This window comes from Bos indicus x Bos taurus, chromosome 13 (genome assembly GCF_003369695.1).
Source record: "Bos indicus x Bos taurus breed Angus x Brahman F1 hybrid chromosome 13, Bos_hybrid_MaternalHap_v2.0, whole genome shotgun sequence".
In the NCBI taxonomy this organism is placed as follows: Eukaryota; Metazoa; Chordata; class Mammalia; order Artiodactyla; family Bovidae; genus Bos; species Bos indicus x Bos taurus.
The window spans coordinates 28,171,337-28,190,213 of NC_040088.1; the positions used below are offsets into that span (position 1 = coordinate 28,171,337).

Sequence of the window (18,877 nt, forward strand, 5' to 3'; positions counted from 1 at the left end):
TCCCTGGTCAAGGAACTAAGATTCCACATGCCAGGCAGCGTGGCAAAAAAAAAAAAAAGTTTTTTAAAAAAATACACAGCTGAGCAAACAGGTCTCTCAGCAGCTCCCTGACTTTCTAAAAACAAAAGTAGCAATCCTGATGGCCACATTAAGCTGAGATTCTCAGGGGGAGAGGATGAAAAATTCTATTTTCCACTTCCTTAAACACCAAATTTATTTTCTTTTATCCTATGAGATGTTAATTTTCATAATAACAGGCCATGTTTTGCCAACCGGAAACGTAAAATGTAGCCCCTATTATAGATGGAAACCGTGCCCTCGGCTCTTCGGGACTTATGCAAATGACCATTTAAAGCCAAATGTGACCTCTGGGTTTCCTGCAGTTGGTGAGCTGTTGGTGAAACTTGGAAATCTGTCCACAGGCAGATGGGAGCTGATGGAGTCTAGAATAGCGGACGATCTGGTCATCTCAGGTTGACAAAATGCAGAAGTTCTCCTAACGGACGGCAGGTGCAGCCCCTCCCGGGAGGCACGGCTGTGACCTCGCTGACTAGACACTCACCCACAGGCTGCCCCCTGGTTCCCACACCTTCCACTCTCACCACGGGGTCTGGGCTTGTTCCTGAGCCTGTCTCTGCCACCTGCACTTGCTTCCATAAGTGACTTCTGCATCATAGCAGCTTGTTCAAGACAGGCACCAGAGTCACCCCAGAACAGGTTCTGCGGGGCCAGGGAGTGTCTCAGACCCCAGTGGCATCCCCTGGGGACCCAGGACCAGACGGTGCCCAGACCTGCTCTCTGCACATCTTCACCTCCCAATCATCCAAGCCGAAGCTATGTGTGTCATCCCAACTAGTGACACAAACAACTGGGGGTTCTCTGAGCTTCTCCCTCTTGCTCACAGCCCTCGCTGGTGGGTCTGCTTAGGACGAGCCAGGGAGAGCTGTCAGGGGACCTGCTGGAACTCCCTGAGGCTAGCATTGCAGCAGGAGCCCCGTGGCTGCACCCCAAGGCACTCATTGCCTTCTCCTGCCTCAGTGGGCCTCTGGGTTCCCTCCGCTCTTCTCAGCCCCATCCCTGAGGTCCAGGGTCTTTGCACCTGCAAGGACTTCATCTCCACCTCCCAGCAGGACCTTCCCTCAAAGAGCATCTTGGCCAGGCCCACTGGGGACCACGGAATATGGCATTAGCCTTGAAATTGTCCCCTTCTGAAAGGGGGACACAGAAGGAGTGAGAGCATGTATCGGTATTTGCACCCGCTGTTCCCCTCAGATGCATTCAAACACATCATCCATCCCCCACTGCCCAAGGAAACCTGCAGACACATTTGTATTCTGCAGACCCCCTAACTCTGTGGTTGATCACGTCTCCTCCAAACACACCATCAAGAGGATCTCCATGGTTTCTGACGGCAGCCAAGTGGGAGCGCAACTCTCACTTTATGATGACACCCCCGCCCCAGCCCCACACGGTTCTGCCAGGATCCCGTACTTGTGTGCATCAGTTAGGGAAAGCACCACTTTCCATCCCCTTGCGGGGTCTCTTCCCTCTGCTGCTGATTGGTATAATTTATATGAAGCGATGAGCCCCCACCGGGCTGGGACTGCTTATGATACACGTATAATTACCAACCTTCTCCCAGCTTTGTGCACTCTGAGGAGGAAAGATGTTTCTAAAGGAGCTATTTTAGTTGTACTGATGAAATGCATATTCATTTATGGGGCGAGGGGGCTGGGTTAATTAGCTATTATTGCAAGGCACGCTGGGTTCTCAGGGATGGGACGCCAGGGTGGGGACACGCGTTACCAATTTGACTTTGTGACCTTGAGCTGTGGCAGATCTGCTTTGAAAGGTCTTGGGTCAAGTCCTCAGGCACTGATTCCTGGAATCTGGGGTCCCCTTCTCCCACGAGATCTGCTGGTTTCCTCTGGGGAAGATCTCCAACTGACTTCCTCCTCCTTCCTTCCCTTGGCTGCACCTTGTTCCAGAGAGGGGACCCCCATTTCCTCTCAACTCCATCCTGTCTTCACACTCACCTCCCCCAAGCCTTCCCTTCCCCACAGAACCCCAAGGTCATTTAGGGTCCCCAGGGCACTGGGCCTTAGGAATAGCTGCCATTTCTCGGGGAATCCCATGTGCCCTACGCTGGGCTCAAATGCAAATTCTAGGATTTGTGGGACAGCTGTTGTTGTTGTTGTGTCACTAAGTCACGTCTGACTCTCTGCAACCCCATGGACTGCAGCACGTCAGGCTCCTCTGTCCTCCACTGTCTCCTGGAATTTGCTCAAACTCATGTCCATTGAGTCGATGATGCCGTCTGATCATCTCATCCTCTGTTGCCCCATTCTCCTCCTGCCTCAATCTTACCTAGTATCAGGATCTTTTTCAATGAGTCAGCTCTTCACATCGTGTGGCCAAAGTATTGGAGCTTCAGGTTCAGGCAGTGTCAGTCCTTCCAGTGAGTATTCAGGATTGATTTCCTTCAGAATTGACTGGTTTGACCTCCTTGCTGTGCTTATAAGGCAGTAGCTGTTGTGAAAGAACCAGAAACCGCACCCCCCGCATCAAGTTCCACCTTCTCCTCCTCTCTGATTCAGCCCCACTCTGTGCTCCCTGTGATCTTTAGGATGGGTTTGCAATTTGAAACAGCAAAGGAAAGAATCTTATCATTGTAATTCGGTGCAGTTTTGCCAACATTTAGCAGGCCCTCTGTGACCAGGGCACAGTGTACCTGAAGAGAGACCCAGAGAAGTAAACACCCCAGAACCCGAGGAAACAAGCACGAATCCAGCAACCCCAGCAACTCAGGGCCAGAGGAGAGATGCAGGATGCTGCGGGGCCACACCCCCAGCTCAGTACATCGCTCTCCAGAGATAACAGGCAAACCCCACGTGAAATTCACATTTTCTACCAGCCACATTTGGAAGAGTAAAAAAAGATGTGAAACTGAGTTTTTATTGTTGTCAAAAACACGTGACATAAAATCCTCAGTCACAGCCATTTTAAGTGCATGTTTCAGTGGCTTGAAAATGCATTTATAATGTTCTGCAGCCATCGCCTCCTTTCTTCTCCAGAACTCTTCTCATCTGGCAAACCTGAAACTCGGTCCCCCTTAAACACTAACCTCCAGCCCCTGGAAACCCCCAGTTCTGCTTTCTGTCCTGTGAACTTGACTCCTAGTCTAGGGACCTCATAAAAGTGGAATCAGATAGAGTTTCATTTTTTGACTGGTTTATTTCACTTAGCATAATCTCTTCAAGGTTCGCCCGTGTTGTAGTACAGGTCAGAATTCCCCCCCTTTTTTTTTCTTTGAGAATTTTTTTCTCAATTTTTTGAATGTTTATTTTTAACTCATGTATTTCCTTGGCTGTACTCGGTCTAAGTTGTGGCATGTGAGATCTTCTAGTTGAGGTATTTGAACTCTTAGTTGCAGTATTCAGGATCTAGTTTTCCATGCAAGGAACAATGCCCAATTACAGTGGCCTGGACACAGTCTTTATTTCATGTTATGAGAAGCAAAGTGAGTTGCTGCCAGTTCATGGGCTCATCAATGTCTTCAATGTCAAACCTCCTATTTCCTTACTCCACCACCCTTAGCTATTGGTGTGTCCTTGTGGTTGCAAAAGGGCTGCCAGTGCTCCTGCAATGTTCTCCACTTCAAGAAATGACAGTAGTAACTATCTTTTCATGCTTATTGTCAGGAAAGGAAAGCAAAAAAAAAAAAAAGCCCAGGATTTCCCTCCAGACTTTCCCTCATATCTCACCCTTCAGATACTGTCAAAGATCCTCTGAACTGCAAAGGCTGCTGTGACAGTAAATGGTGGCAAACCCCAGCCTCCGCAGTAGGAGGCAGGGAGGGAGAAGGGAGCTCCCTGACTGGGATCAGCTGCCCTCCCACACATGTTCTAGAGCAAGGAGGCACTGCCAGCAGGTCCCTTCCCAGCTCCTCCAGCTTGAAGACTTACTAGAATTTTTTTTTCCTTCTTTATGGAGGAAGGTGGGGCTTTGCGATTTTATTTTTAGATTTCATCTCATTAATAATTTACTTATTTGCCGTGACTGTGCCTTCAGACTGCAAGGCCAGTGCCCTAATGTGCTGGTGAATTATGTGTTCATTACGCACGTGAAGCAGAAAGAGCGTCTCGATGCCTGGAAGAATCACTCATGTAATAAAAACCTTTGTCATTTATTCATTTTAATACAATAACCATCTTCCCTCGTGTTGTGAGTGTTATTACGGCACCTCTGATGACGGCAGTAACATGAGGAGACAGTCGTTTTATGGAGCAGAGTTATTGCCATGTTTAGATTATCAGAATTTTTATTATGGTGTTAAAATGAAAACTGATACAGGAAAAAAGTGGGCTGACATACCTGTAGTTCCCAGGGCCTGGGAGGCAAAGGGCTCCCCCAGAGGTGTCCTCACTCACCAAGGTGGGCAGTGGCGACACCCCGTGCGTGGCCTGGGGGGCAGGACTCGGGGTAGAAGCCTCTCTGAGGAAGCACTAGAGGGTGTGTCCCCCCAGACCCCCACCTTCCCCACAGAGGATGTCACTGGACTTCAGGGGTTTCAAGCATGGCCGACCAGAGGCCACTGGACTTGGCAAATCAGCTAGCTGCCCAGTTTTCCTTCTCCCCAGTTGGACCCTGGACATAACAGGAGACTGCAATCCACCTGTAATTTTAGTGAGTTTGTTTTAACTTTTTAAAATTTATTTATTTATTCTGGCTGCACGGGATCTTTGTTGCTGCACATGGGCTTTCTCTGATTGCAGAGAGTAGGGGCTATTCTTTGTTGCCCCGACTTCTCGTTGCAGTGGCTTCTCTGTTGCGGGAGCGTGGGCTCTAGGCACACAGGCTTCAATAGTTGAGGCCCTTGGGCTCGTTAGTTGTGGCTCGTGGGCTTAGTTGCGATGCGGCATCTTCCTGGACCTGGGATGAAACCATGTCCCCTCATTGGCAGGTGGATGCTTATCCACCAGAGAAGTCCCACCTGTGATCTCCGGACATAGACGTGCCAGAGCAGCAGGTTGAAGATCAGCATGCTCCCAGCCAGCAGCTGACCCCCTGTGCAGCCTGCCCATCCAGTGTGGGAGAGGGGGTGTATTTACCAGGCTTATTCAGAGAAACAAGGCCAGTAGGACGGATTGTTGTTGCTCTTGCTGCTCAGCTGAGTCCCATTCTTTGCGACTCCATGGACTGCAGCACGCTAGGCTTCCCTGTTCTTCACCATCTCCCAGAGCTTGGGCACATTAGGGGTATGACCCGACCAAGGCAACACACTTCGGCACAGAGCCCGCCCCAGGGTCCCCAATATCCTGGCCAGGACCCTAAAGGTATCTCAGCTATTCCAGGGTCTGGGACTTCATTTAGCAACTTGTTCAGTCACTAAAGAGTGTACTACTCTTTGCAACCCCATGAACCACAGCTCAGCAGGATTCCCTGTCCTTCACTATCTTCTGGAGTTTACTCAAACTCATGTCTGTTGAGTTAGTGATGCCATCCAACCACCTAATCTTCTGTCATCCCCTTCTCTCCAGCCTCAGTCTTTCCCAGCATCAGGGTCTTTTCCAATAAGTTGGCTGTTCACATCAGGTGGCCGAAGTATTGGAGCTTCAGCATCAGTTACTCCAGTGAATATTCAGGATTGACTTCCTTTTGGATGAATAGATGGATGGATGTAAAAGAAAGAGACTTATGATATAAGGAAGTGGCTCACACCAAAATCAGCAGTGTAGACTGGCAGCCTGGGGACTCAGGAGAGCTGCCCATCTAGAAAAGTCTGAAGCCATCTGCTGGAGAATCCCCACTTGCTTGGGGTCAGTCGGTCTCTTGTTCTGTTCAGGCCTTCAGCTGTTTGTAGGCGGCCCACCCATGTTAAAGAGGGCAATCTGCTTTCCTCAAAGTCCACTGATTTAATGATTATCTCCATCAAAAATGCCTTCACAGAAACACCCAAAAGGAGATCAAATCTACCCACATGGATACTAATAATGGAATGAGGATTTGAACCCAGAACTATTTCACCCAAAACCCATGCTTGTCACTGTCGACATAATATCTTCACCATGAATTTGTGTGTTTTGTACCCAGCTGAATTGCTAGATCCCTTGATGTCCACCTAAATTATTTATTTGGAACCATGAGAATAAATACATGTAGCACATTTATGTTGCCAGTTCATGCAAAGTCTTAAGAAAACAAGACACGCTGTTCTGCATGAAGTAAATTTACATCAAAGTAAGGTTCAGTCAATAAATACTCTGCAGTGGAGCCACGTCATGGGGCAGCTTTCTTAGGTGGAAATGGTGTGTTTTATTGGAAAGATTGGAAGAGACAGTGTCTTTAGGGTGGGGAAGCAGTTGCTGAAGGAAGCAAGTCTCTAAGGACCGTTACTCTGTTTGCCACAGTTGAACACATCAGCTTGTTTTCCTTTTCAGTATAATCTTCCAGCAGATGTCTGGGAGTCACAGGTCCCCTAGGGAGAAATCCCGTGATGCTCTGCAGCTTTCATTTCTGGGCTCCTCAGGGTGGTCTCATCATGTGTCCAAAGGCATCTCCACTGACTGCTGTCCTGGCAAGTGTGGGTTGCCACTGGGTAGCTGGATCCCCAGGTAACTGGTATGACTCAGAGAGAAAGGTAGCTCCAGAATCTCATAGAGGTGGATAAGGATACACAAAGGATGCTCTCCTGCCTCTGTGATATGAATTAAGTGAACTGATGATGTAAAGAGGGGGAAGGAATTAAAAAAGAGAGACCCCTGGGGAGTAACATCACAGCGTCCTGGGTCTCACCTAAGGAGGCAAAACTCCTCTCATTTCTCTCCTGTGCCAAGCTGTCTGCCTCTGTGATGAGAGTCTGTGCGTGCACGTGTTCATATTTCTAATACTGATCTCATTAATTTATTTGGAATTAACCAGCATGAAAACTTCCAAGAAAAGAGGTCTTGATAAGAAACAGTAAGCCAGTGCCAAACAAGAGATCCAGGTCAAGTTTAATCCAATTGTAGGGATATTTAGAAGGAGAAAAAGAATCCTTTAATTTGAAAGCCTTCTTCATCTAGAGCCTCTTCTCTCTTATTCTATAAGAGAACCATTAAATTGTGCAATAGCATTGGGGCCATGTGCATTGTAAGAACAGGCTTAACCCTTGTAAGATTACAAGATGAAGCTACATTTTCTGAGTGTCGGCAGCACAAACACAAAGATTCCTCAAGAAGGATGTTTAAGCAGTGGGTCCCTCCAAACCCCACGCTTCTCCTAGGACCCAGTAGCCATTTCTTTCATCTCAGAGTTACATTTAAAATGTTTGCATTTACAGCACAAGAGTAGATTTTTCTGACTTGACTTGTGGAGTCCAGAGTTGGAGGCTATTTTTTTTCTTTCTTCCCTCCTTCATACCTTTGTCGCCTGACTTGAGAAATTACCTATGTGATGCAAAGTAAAAGTTTTTATAAATCCAGCCTCTGGCTCTTGCCTTACCACAAGGCTCACTCATAAGAATTCTGAGTGCTTACTTTGGACAAAACCCTGGCCACATGCTTCACATACAAGATCTCATTCAAAATTCACCCTTGGGCTCACATCTGGGCCTCTCCCCAGCTTCATCCGTGGTCTGGCTGCCATAGCCTCCATCCCAGAGACTGGATCTCGTCTGGGGTCATCTTGTCAGAGACCGTGTGCACAGGGCCTTCCAGAAGTGGGCAGGGACACGCATTATGTGTTAGTGAAGAAGCGTTCCTGGCAAGATGTTTGACTCTTTTTTAACAGTTATCGATTGATTAGGCTGCTTCAGGTCTTAGTTGCAGCATGCAAGCTCTAAGCGGCGTATGTGGGATCTCATTTCCTGATCAGGGATCAAACCTGGGATTGAACCTGCATTGGGAGCACAGAGTCTTAGCCACTGGACCCCCAGGGAAGTCCCGAGACGTTTGACTTTTCACATGGGGACCAGAAATGACACCAGGCAGGACGCGGGTGGCCGACCTGAGAGTGCACTCCAGCCACGGGTGCCATCTGCCCTGGGCACCCCGTCTCTCCAGCTCAGGCAGAGAGTCCCATCCATGGGCTCTGTTCCCTGACACACAGGGGTCCAGCCAGGGGGCTCAGAGGGAAAGCTGCCCCCGCTCTGGCTTCTGTGTGATGACAGCCCTTGGTAGCCGTTAAGTTCAAGAACCTGCGGGGAAGCCCAGACTGTGCTCAGAGCCCTTGCTCTGAGGTGGTCCCGATACTGTGTCCACTGAACACCACTAGAGGCCGGGTGGATGTGAGTTAAATTACAGTTTGCTGAAAGCCACATGACCCTCTCTCCTGAGCACCTCCTGGGAGGAGGTGGTCCCGATACTGTGTCCACTGAACACCACTAGAGGCCGGGTGGATGTGAGTTAAATTACAGTTTGCTGAAAGCCACATGACCCTCTCTCCTGAGCACCTCCTGGACAGTCCAGTGAGGGAGACAGAAAGAGGCCGGTCAGCAAAAACATAGACAAGAAAACGCTGGCCATGTAGGGGCTGGGGAGGTGAGGAGGCAGGTATAAGAGGCGCACTAAACCTCCCTGATGACTGGCTGGACACCTCAGGAGAGGACAGACCTCTCCTCACCTGGGCAGCCCCCGGAGGCCACTTCTTTGCCCCGAGGCTTACCTCTCCACACTGCAGGGTCCCCCGGGGGACGGGGCTGAAGCCAGACCCCAGGCCAAGCTGTTCCTCCAGGCTCTTTGCAGGCGACCACTCAGATGGAAACCCCATCCCCGTCTCTACTTGTAGGGATCCCCACCCCAAACAGGATGGAATGGTCAGGTGGGCCTCCAAGGGGATAGGGCTTAGGCGGAGGCCTTGGCACCTCGGGGATGCTGCCCTCTGCTTAGCACTTCCCTGCCCGGCCCCTCTGTCTACATCTGGGTGAGGCAGAGGTTTAACCTAATGCAACAGGGGGACCCACTCAGGTCCCTCTCCCCAAGGAACATGCCAGGAGTGTCTGGGCTACTCACGAACAGAAGGGAAGGCTGGCCAGCAGGTGGCCCAGTGCTCTGGTCTTGATAGGGAGATGGCCCCACACTGGGAGGCTCCAGCCACATTTCCCGGCCCCGACTCTTTCTTAACTTAGCGTCCACACTTGAGAGACAAGCTGACCAGCCAGCTCAGCTCATGGGCCTGCCTGTTGCCCAGGCGAGGGCAGAGAGTCTTGACCAACTCCCTGACTTGACTGACACCTTGACTTGACGGAGACAATGGGGAACAATGCTCCCCAAAGAAAATCAGGCCTCTGTTGCCAGAAGAGCCGGGAGTGGACCCTGCCCCACTCCCATCTTCAGCAATAATGTTTTAGTTGTCCCATACCCAGAACTAAGAAGCTGCCTGTCTTTGTTAATATGGTACAACCTGAAGGACACTTTTGAGAAGCATCAAATTCACTCTTCCCCACCAGGCAAATTTTGTAAGAACATATTCATGGCTGTTATTAATATTCATACGACTTTGAGGATTTTTTTCATGATTTGTAAAATTCCAAGTAATTGTGAATGGAAAGGTATAACAGTGTCAATGTTACACAACAAATGCCTTTCCCCATCATATTCTGGATTTTTCTGCTCATTACAAGAACCTAATTGAAAATAATTGAAAGCTGAATTTCACTGTGCATGGAAAGTATTCTGTAAAATGCGAGAAACACAAACATTGTCAAGCCTCTTAAAGTTATGTTCACGTATCAGGGAGGAGAACAGAGTGGGGGGACTCTGGACTCTCACTCAGCTCCGGCCCCAGGTCTGCCCCATCACGTGCCAAGACCGGTTTTATCCTGGCCAGATCTCACTGCTCACCCAGCGCCAGGGCAGAGGGCTTTTCAATCAAACTTTGCTGCAAGCTAACAGTGCCTCTTGCAGAACTCAGCTACAGTTTCATGATTGCTTTCAACAGCAGCTGAAGTCAGGTTCCAGTCCTGGGCCTTAGAGCCACGGTGACTTTTTTTTTAATTAAAGGATAATTGCTTTACAGAATTTTGTGGTTTTCTGTCATACATCAACAAGAATCAGCCACAGGTACACCCGTGTCCCCTCCTTCCCAAATCTCCCTCCCATCTCCCTCCCCATCCCACCCTCAGCCTGTCACAGACCCCCTGTTTGAGTTCCCTGAGTCATACAGCAAATTCCCATTGGCTATCTATTTAACAAATGGTATCATAAGTTTCCATGTTACTCTCACCATACATCTCACCCTCTCCCTCCTCCCCTCCCCGCCATGTCCACAAATCTGTTCTCTATGTCTGTTTCTCCTTTGCTGCCCTGAAAATAAATTCATTAGCACCATCTTTCTAGATTCCATACATATGTGTCAATATGTGATATTTATGTTTCTCTTTCTGACTTACTTCACTCTGTATAGTAGGCTCTAGGTTCATCCACCTCATTAGAACGGATTCAAATGTGTTCCTTTTTATGGCTGAGTAATACTCCATTGTATATATGTACCACAGCTTCTCTATCCAGTCATTTGTCGATGGACATCTAGGTTTCTTCCATGTTCTAGCTATTGTAAACAGTGCTGCAATGAACATTGGGGTATGTGTGTCTTTTTCAGTTTTGGTTTCCTCAGGGTATATATCTAGGAGTGGGATGACTGGGTTATATGGTGGCTTTAATCCTAGGTTGTATTCCTAGGCTTTTAAGGAATCTCCACCATCTTCCATGTGGCTGTATCAGTTTACATCCCACCAACAATGCAAGAGGGTTTCCTTTTTCTCCACACCCTTTCCAGCATTTACTGTTGGTAGACTTTTTGATGATGGCCATCCTAACTGGTGTGAGGTGGTGTCTTTTTAAAACACGCAGCATTGCAGCAATTCCAGCAGATTTGCAGAACTGACCAGAGTGAGCACAACACCCAGGGTTTGAGTCTGCATTGGGGGTCAAGTGACCCTAGGGAGACACAAAGACCTCCTGGACCCTCTGTCCTGTCTACACAAGTGGACACAGCTTCCTCGGCCTCACTTTCTGCTCCATGAAGCTCCCCAGGAAGGCAACGTGACCAAGACTGGACCTGAAACTCTGCCCTCGAACCTCGATGGCTTGTGAAACCTTCGTCCGGTCCTCGGCCTCTCAGGCCCTGGTCTCCCTATCTGCAGAAGGGACTGGACCCAACGGTCAGGGGCCGACATCCTGGGACTTCCCTTTACTCGTCCCTAAGGAGCTACAGGGGTGAGGAGGAGAGATTCCTGGGCCCTGCTCTTCACAGGGGAGCTCATCCCAGATGCAGATGTTCGAGATAAACACAGTGGAGGGCAGGCTGCCACCCCATCCGCTCACCCACCCCACCCCAACACCCCACCACTCGCCCCATCACTACCACCTCCTCACCCCCCGCCTCCCCACCTCCCCTCACACACACACACCTCCCTCTCCTGCCAGAGGCGGGGACCAGGTGGCACCACGCCCCTCATCCCCCTGGTGTCTCTAGAGCAAAACCATTCTGACCCCTCCTCCAACCCCGGAGGGGGACGGAGTGGGGGTGGGCCTCCCCTCCTCCTTGGTGCCTGGGGAGGGGTGATCACATCTCTCCTGACTCTCCCTCCTGCTCTTCTCCCACTCCACAATTCCCTGCTGTTTCTTCACCGTCAGACAGTAGGCACGGGACTGGCTGGACCTTCTCCCTCCCACCCAGGATCTTAGAACCCTGCCATGCCTGACACCCCCTCAGGCTCCCCTCCCCACCTTTCCCTCTGCACCCACTGCCTCCTCCCTCTGGGCTCAGAGAAGACGTTTCCCCTCCAGGAAGAGGGCCCCCCACCCACTTTGGTTTCCCAAAGCACCTGGCTGTGACCCTGGCCGTCGGTTTGCACGTCTGCCCCCGCCCCCTGGGCAGCATGTCCTTGTTTCATTTGTTCGGTCGGTGATTACTGCGTGCGTGGTGCTAGGCCTGTACCTGCCATCCTTGGGGTCAGGCAGGGTGTCTGTGTTCCCATGGCCCAGGAGGGTGTGGGGCAGCCTTAGTGCTCGGCAGCAGGGGACGGGGAGAAGGAGATGGGAGACAGGGAGCCATCCCTGCAAAGCGGACAAGAGGACAGACACAGAACCTGAGAAAATGCAGATTCTCTGTCAGCGTGAGAATCCAGGAGTCCCAGTGTCAAGAGCTGGCGTGAGGACCAGTGAGGCCACGGAAGCTGAAATACGTTTAGGTGTAATCATGTTCTTACCTCTGGACTCTCATGAGGGTCAGATTTTAAAAGAAATTGCCTCTCCTGGCCAGCTGCAGTCACGGCCAAGTTCAGATTGGCCTGCCTCAAATCCGAGGTAGGTGGGGAACGAAGCATCTGTGGTCACGATTCAGGGTTTTTCACTCTGCTGCTGCCGGCAACTCGAAACTCCCACCAGGTAAAGAAAATGAGAGCTTGCAATCTGCTTTCCTGGGAAGATCCCTGGGTTTAATGTCACACGAAGAGAAAGAGATAAAACACTTCACCAAAGAATTACATCCTCGTGGAAGATCCTGATCCTAAGGGTTTTGAGAGCATCTTTTAAAACACAGAGACGGGGTCAGGGAGGCCTTATTAGCGGAAAAGCCATTAAGCTGCAGAATAACATCGCCTTCCAAGAGGTTTAGAGCAGAAAGGCGGGGACATCCAGTCATGTGCATGCGTGTACACATGTGTGTGTATAGGTGTATGCATGTGTACTTATGCATGTGTTGTTTGTGCAAATGTTTGGGTGTGTTACTCTATCTGTGTGTGCCTGTCCAGGAATCACATACCACAGTAGACAAAACCACACAATTCTACTGGACTTTCTCAAAGATTCCCTCTGCCCTCAAGTCCTTCCAGCGTCTCTCACAGACCCTGTCTTCTCCCCATTTCATAATTGTCACCTTATAATTCTGCATTGACTGGCTGTCACTTTTTAAATCTAATCCCTCTGGTCCATGAGATTTCCCAGGTGGTGCTAGTTGTAAAGAATCCACCTGCCAATGCAGGAGCCTCAGGAGATGTGGGTTCAATCCCTGGGTTGGGAAGATACCTTGGAGGAGGAAATGGCAACCCACTCCAGTATTCTTGCCCCGGAAACTCCATGGACAGAAGAGCCTGGCGAGCTTCAGTCCAGGGGGGGCCACAAAGAGTAGGACACGACTGAGCACCTGAGCTCACATGCAGTCTGGTGCATGACCCACGTGAGGGCAGGACCATGTCCGTCCAGCGCAGGGGGGCCTGGCGCACAGTGCAGGCCGTCTGGGCCGAGTGAAGACGTTGTTGAAACAATTGGGGTGGGAAGTGCCCAGCCAACAATGAGGGTCCCAGGGATAACAGGTCCCTTCCCTTCCTGGGACGAGGTTTTCTCTGCATCCATAGGACTCTCCACTCCTTCAGTTCTTGGGATAAACCTCCAAGGCCTTTGCAATTCACAAGACCACACAGGGTGACTTTTCTCCAGTTTCAAGTTTATTTGAAATGAGGAAAATACCCACTCCTTGGGGGAGATTCTGCCGGAATCCTGCCATCCAGGCAGCCTTTCCGGAGGATGGAGCCGGCCCTGGAATGAGGTCCCTGGGTGAGCACAATGGCCAGGCACCATACGTTATTTTAATGTAGACATCACTTTAAACTAACCTTTTACCATCTGTTCTGTCCTTTCATAACAAATGCAAAACAGCATGATTCTCGGTAGCGTCATAAAACCAGGACGGGTGATGGAAAAGCCGTCTCCACTCTTTATTCACGGCTCTGCCGGACGCCGCTGGGATGTTTTTCTCATTTTCCAGCCACAAATCAAGGAGAAACCGCTCTCGCCTGATCTGGTGAATTCATTCACACAGTATTTCTTCTTAACACGGTAAACTATGGGAGAATTGAGGGCGTCCTGAGAGCCCTGGACGCACTCAGCGTGTATTTCAGGAGGCGCCGCTGATCGGCACCTGGAGAATTAGGGGAATGTGGCCTGATGGTCAGGATGTAATGAGATCCTTTGCAAAAAATCAAAATCTTTAAATGTGTGGTGGGTTCTTTTCAGCAGTTTCATAATTAAATTTCCCCGTGAAGGATGGGCAGTCTGGCCGGGAGGGTGCAGGCCAGCGGTGTCTCTGCAGGACCGTAGGGGCTCACACACCCCTGTCTTCATCCAGTTCAGCTCAACCGCTGTCCTTGGGGGCCCTCCTGTGTACCCCACGTCCTCTTCTCTTAAGCTAAACTCAAAGCAAGCCTCTGAATTCACCAGACTTTCTAGAATCTTCCAGGCTCCTGGGAGGAAGAACTGGTTTGCGTTTCTGCCCAGTTTCTCAGTTCCCTTCTGCCCTCAGTTGATCAGGCGCAGGCGCCTCCCTGACCCCAGATCTGGAGATGAGGGAGCTCGTCCAGGGAGGAACCTCTTTCTACAAACCGACTCCAGGGAATGGAGCCAAGTCGAAACTCCTCCCCGCTCAATGCCTCGGACAGGGCTGGTCAGATGTGGTTCTGCCTGAAGGACCATCCCTGGTGGACAGAGAGGGGATGTGTGATGCCGACAGGCCAGAGCCTCATGTCCGGGACGCACAGCACTGGGAGCCAAAGAGCTGGCAGAAGGCGGGCGGCCAAGACCTCTCATCTCTCTCCAGCAGGAGGTGGGGCAGCACCGATTGAGTGAGGGGAGCCCCTTGGAGTCTGGGGGTACAGACAGGCGTCCAGCTAGACCATGGTCAGTGCTCCTGCTTAGGGCAGACAAGGGGCAGGAGAGCCTGACCTGATGAGAGGGAGGAGGAGCCCAGAAAGCCATAGCGAAGATATTCCTCACAGACTTCGAGGACCCATGTGTGTGGGCCCAAGTGTGCACAAGCCTGTATGTGCGTGCGTGCCCATATGCGTGCATACCGTATGTGTGCGCCGCCCATATGTACGTGCCCATGTGTGCACGTGCCTGTTCCTCTCCCGGAGGCCCTGATCAACACCCAAGCAGCCCAGGTCACTGACGCCTGTGTGATGAGGCGTCACCTCCTTCTTGCCGACCGTTCCTCACGTTTTCTGTTCCCCGCCCTCCAGTGTATCAGGTAGGAAGCCACCATCGTGATCAGGGTGGCCAGAGTCCCTGCCCCCATGCTGTTGCCCTGGTGGGGTCGCCTCCGATACATAAACAGTCACTGCTGGTTTAGGAAAGTGGTTCTCTATTAAGCCAAATTTTCTCAGAAGCAGAGTTTTCAGGGGGATGGCCTGTGCTAATGGTCCAAATTCAGTTAGGAAGGATGTTCATTATCAAATCTCTGAGGCACCTCCGTGGAGACCATCCTGTGGTGGTTGTCAAGCTACAGAGATCAGCTGCCCAAGAAAAAGCGGTCCTTCGTTTCTGAGCTAAATCCTACTAGGCGTGTGGGGGAGGAAAAGCCAGCTTCCCTCCCCTTTGTGAGCTCCTGGCTGAGACCCCTGTAATAAAAGACAGATAAACAAGAGGAGAAAAAACAAGTTTGTTAACATGCGTGCCTCGTGTACACATCGGGGAGACCCAGGGAAAAATGAGCAGCTCCCCAAGATGCCTTAGAATTCAGGTTGAAGAGGAAGTGAAAGTGTTAGTCACTCAGTGGTGTCCAACTCTTTGTGACCCCATAGACTATAGCCCGCCAGGCTCCTCTGTCCTTGGAATTCTCCAGGCAAGAATCCTGGAGCGGGTAGCCATTCCCTTCTCCAGGGAATCTTCCCAACCCAGAGAAAGGGGGAGACGAAGTGACTTGTAGGAAAGATGATGGCCCACGGAGGAGAGCTGGGAGGTGTGGTCATGTGACAGGTCTGCCCTTCTCCAGGCCCCCTTCCAGGACTAGTGGCAATGATGTTCCTCGATGGATAATCCCCTGTCCGGGGAGGGGGGCTGTGACACCCGAGCCCCTCTGAGGCTCTTCTCCAGGTAGATGAGGGAACTCAGAGAGAAAGCCCCTCCTGCAGCTGGTGGTTCTCAAGTGCCGGCAGCAGAAACGTCACTACACCCAGCAGCACGTGGCAGGGCCTCGCGCTAACCCTCATCCCTGCCTTTGACGCTCCCCCAAGCAGTTTCCAGGCTTGGAAGCCGGGCTGGCAGGCTGCTCCATCTCCCTAAACCCATCTCTCAGTCCTGAGAGGAGGTCCGTTCAGTAAACAGTTGTCTCGTTTCAGGGGGCGGGGTTGCGGGCAGGCTTCAGGGCAGGCGCACCATCAGGTTATGATAGGAGGCATCTCTACGAAAGCCAAAGAAAACCAGTTACTGGTTAGACCAGACCTGTTTCCGAGCCCTGGGGTGGGAGGCAGCCAGTCGAGAATATTTCTGGATGGCGCGCTCACAGCATCTTTGTGGTCTGGATGCCTCCGGTGGGATCGTGTTTTGTCTGGGGAATCGTGTTTTGTTTTGAGTAGTCATTGGCACGGCAGCAGGCATCCAGGCTGTCTGTGCGTGAGCTGTTTTAGGTGCTTCCCTGAAGTTCATGCCCACTCATCCAGCCTTAGTTTGCAGGGCTTTGGGGAAAGGGCAGCTTCGCTTTTAGTGTTTCCCAGTTGGCTCAGTGGGTAAAGAATCTGCCTACCAATGCAGGAGACTCGGGTTCAATCCCTGGGTTGGGAAGATCTCCTGGAGGAGGAAATAACAGCCCACTCCAGTAGTCTTGCCTGGGAAATCCCACAGACAGAGGAGCCTGGTGGGCTACAGTCCATGGGGTCGAAAAGAGTCGGACACGATGGAGCGACTGAGCACAGCAGCACAGTTCTTAGTGATTCCAAGTCAGAAGGGCAGGAGGATATTGGAAGCATTGGTCTGGAACCATGTAGCTAGATATTTGAGGAAACTAGAAGTTAAATCCAGTCCACTTACAGGTAAGAGCTGTAACAGTTACAGGTAAAAAATAAAACCTCAAAGACCACAAACAGGACTAGAATCTCAAGACACAAGACACTAGAATCTCAAGACACCGAAACCTAATTTTTCTCTCTATGATCATCCCCGTTTCTAAGATAATCAAATAATCGTGGTAAAACCAATTTGTTTGCAAAGGAAGTCTGGTCTCATTTGACGTGACTCTTGGGAGGTTGCTGGGCGGTAGCTCCTAGCCAGGACTCTCTCTGGTCACCCTGGCCCCTCTGCTCAGCTGATGAAGGCGGCTGTGGTGGGTTGACCCCACCCGCTGGTGTCTCCATGCTGACCGTCACACCTCCGCTGGCCTGGGGGAGTGCTCTGCAGTTACCTTACTTTGTGGTCTTAGGAGAATGGTACCAGGGAGGATTTGTAAAGCCAGGGCGGGTGTTTTTTCTATATGTCCTCTTCTATGGAAGACTTTAAACACCTCCTAGGTGAGCTCTCCTGACCCTCAAGCCCTGTGCCGAGGAATTTCCTGAAGAATTAGCAGTCTCTTCACGTTTGTTCTTCCTTCAGCCAACTGTGAAATTTTATATTTTCTCAAAAAATAACCCGTTCATCAGGATTTTCAACTTGGCTCGCATAAAATATAAAGAATAAAATAGATTTCTTAAGTCTTATTTTTTCCTCTTAAGCTTGCCAAAGGTACATCTATTTCTTATGAATTTTTTCCCCCAGAGTACAGCTCTTGCATCTATTTATCAATCCTTCCAACTTTTCTGTTTTCAGATTCAGAAATTTCTGCATTTGTCTTAATTACCCGGGTGTTCACCATATCCTGCTTTGTCATTCCTTTCCTTCTGGATATAAATGCTCAGTTCATTCACTGTAATTCTGTTTTAATGATGAAAATATTTGATTCAGTCTCTGGCCAAATTCCTTGGGTTTCGCTGTTTCATTGTCATTACTATTTTTAAATCACCTCTAAATGCAGTTTTGATTCTTAACCTGTGGTTACTTCAGAATGTTTTTCTAAAATATCTCTTTAAAAATCATCTTTAAATTTTAATTGTATTATTCTGGTAAAAAGTCCTGGTCAATTTTGCTTTGTGGAATTTTTCTGAGGTTTTTGTTGTGGTCCTTTTTTTTGTAAAATGTTGCCATGGTCCCCTGGGCTTTGATTTTTAAAAGTTGTCTTTTCTAAAGGTGTAGTCAGAGTTTATGCTAATCTTAATTTGGCCCCATCAGCTATTCCTTTCACGCCCCGGTGGCTTATTCACAATCTCTCACCATCGGAGAAGCTTGTTGTCTTACACGATCTCCTGCCCATCAGCTGCCCCTTGCGTGCCCAGGACCTCTGCTTCATCTGAACAAGAGACGTGCACCTGGTGTGTAATTCTGCGGGCATCCTGGCCGTCTCCTATAGTCGTGCATTTATCTAACGATCTGGTCAAAAGTGAGGTGCTGTCTGCACAGTCCGCCCCCAACCCATGTAAAGCACAGAATTGTGCACTTTTTTCTCTGCTCTTTCCGTTTCTTCACCCAACTCTCAGGCTTTGCTAGCTTACTTTAGATGTGGGACCCAGATCACCATTACTGGGGGCTTCCCCAGTAGCTCAGACAGTAAAGGGTCTGTCCGCAATGCAGAAGGCCCAGATTTGATCCCTGGGTTGGGAAGATCCCCTGGAGGAGCGAATCGCTACCCACTCCAGGATTCTTGGGCTTCCCTGGTGGCTCAGCAGTAAAGAGTCTGTTCGCAATGAAGGAGACCCAGGTTCAATCCTTGGGTTGAGAATATCCCCTGGAGGAGGGAATGGCAACCCACTCTAGTCGTCTTGCCTGGAGAATCCCATGGACAGAGGAGCCTGGCAGGCTACAGTCCATGTGGCCACAAAGAGTCAGACACGACTGAGTGACTATCATTTTCACTTTTCACCATTATTAAGTTGTTGTTTTCCACAATATACAGTTTCTGTAAACACTGTGCCTGTACTCGGCTCTGTAACCATGTTGACAACATCTTTCAGGGCTGTGTTTCTGTGTTCAGATGCTGGTAGGGGGTGCATTTCCAAGGCAAGCCCTGTTCTCGAGGTCTTTGCTATGACCCCCTCTCA

General features: G+C 50.1%; 1 protein-coding gene across 2 annotated transcripts in view; it reads left to right on the forward strand.

Moving 5' to 3' along the window:
* The window catches only part of CDH4 (cadherin 4), a 478,624-nt gene that overhangs the window by 400,223 nt on the left and 59,524 nt on the right, over positions 1-18,877 (forward strand). The gene's annotated exons all lie outside the window — the stretch shown is intronic.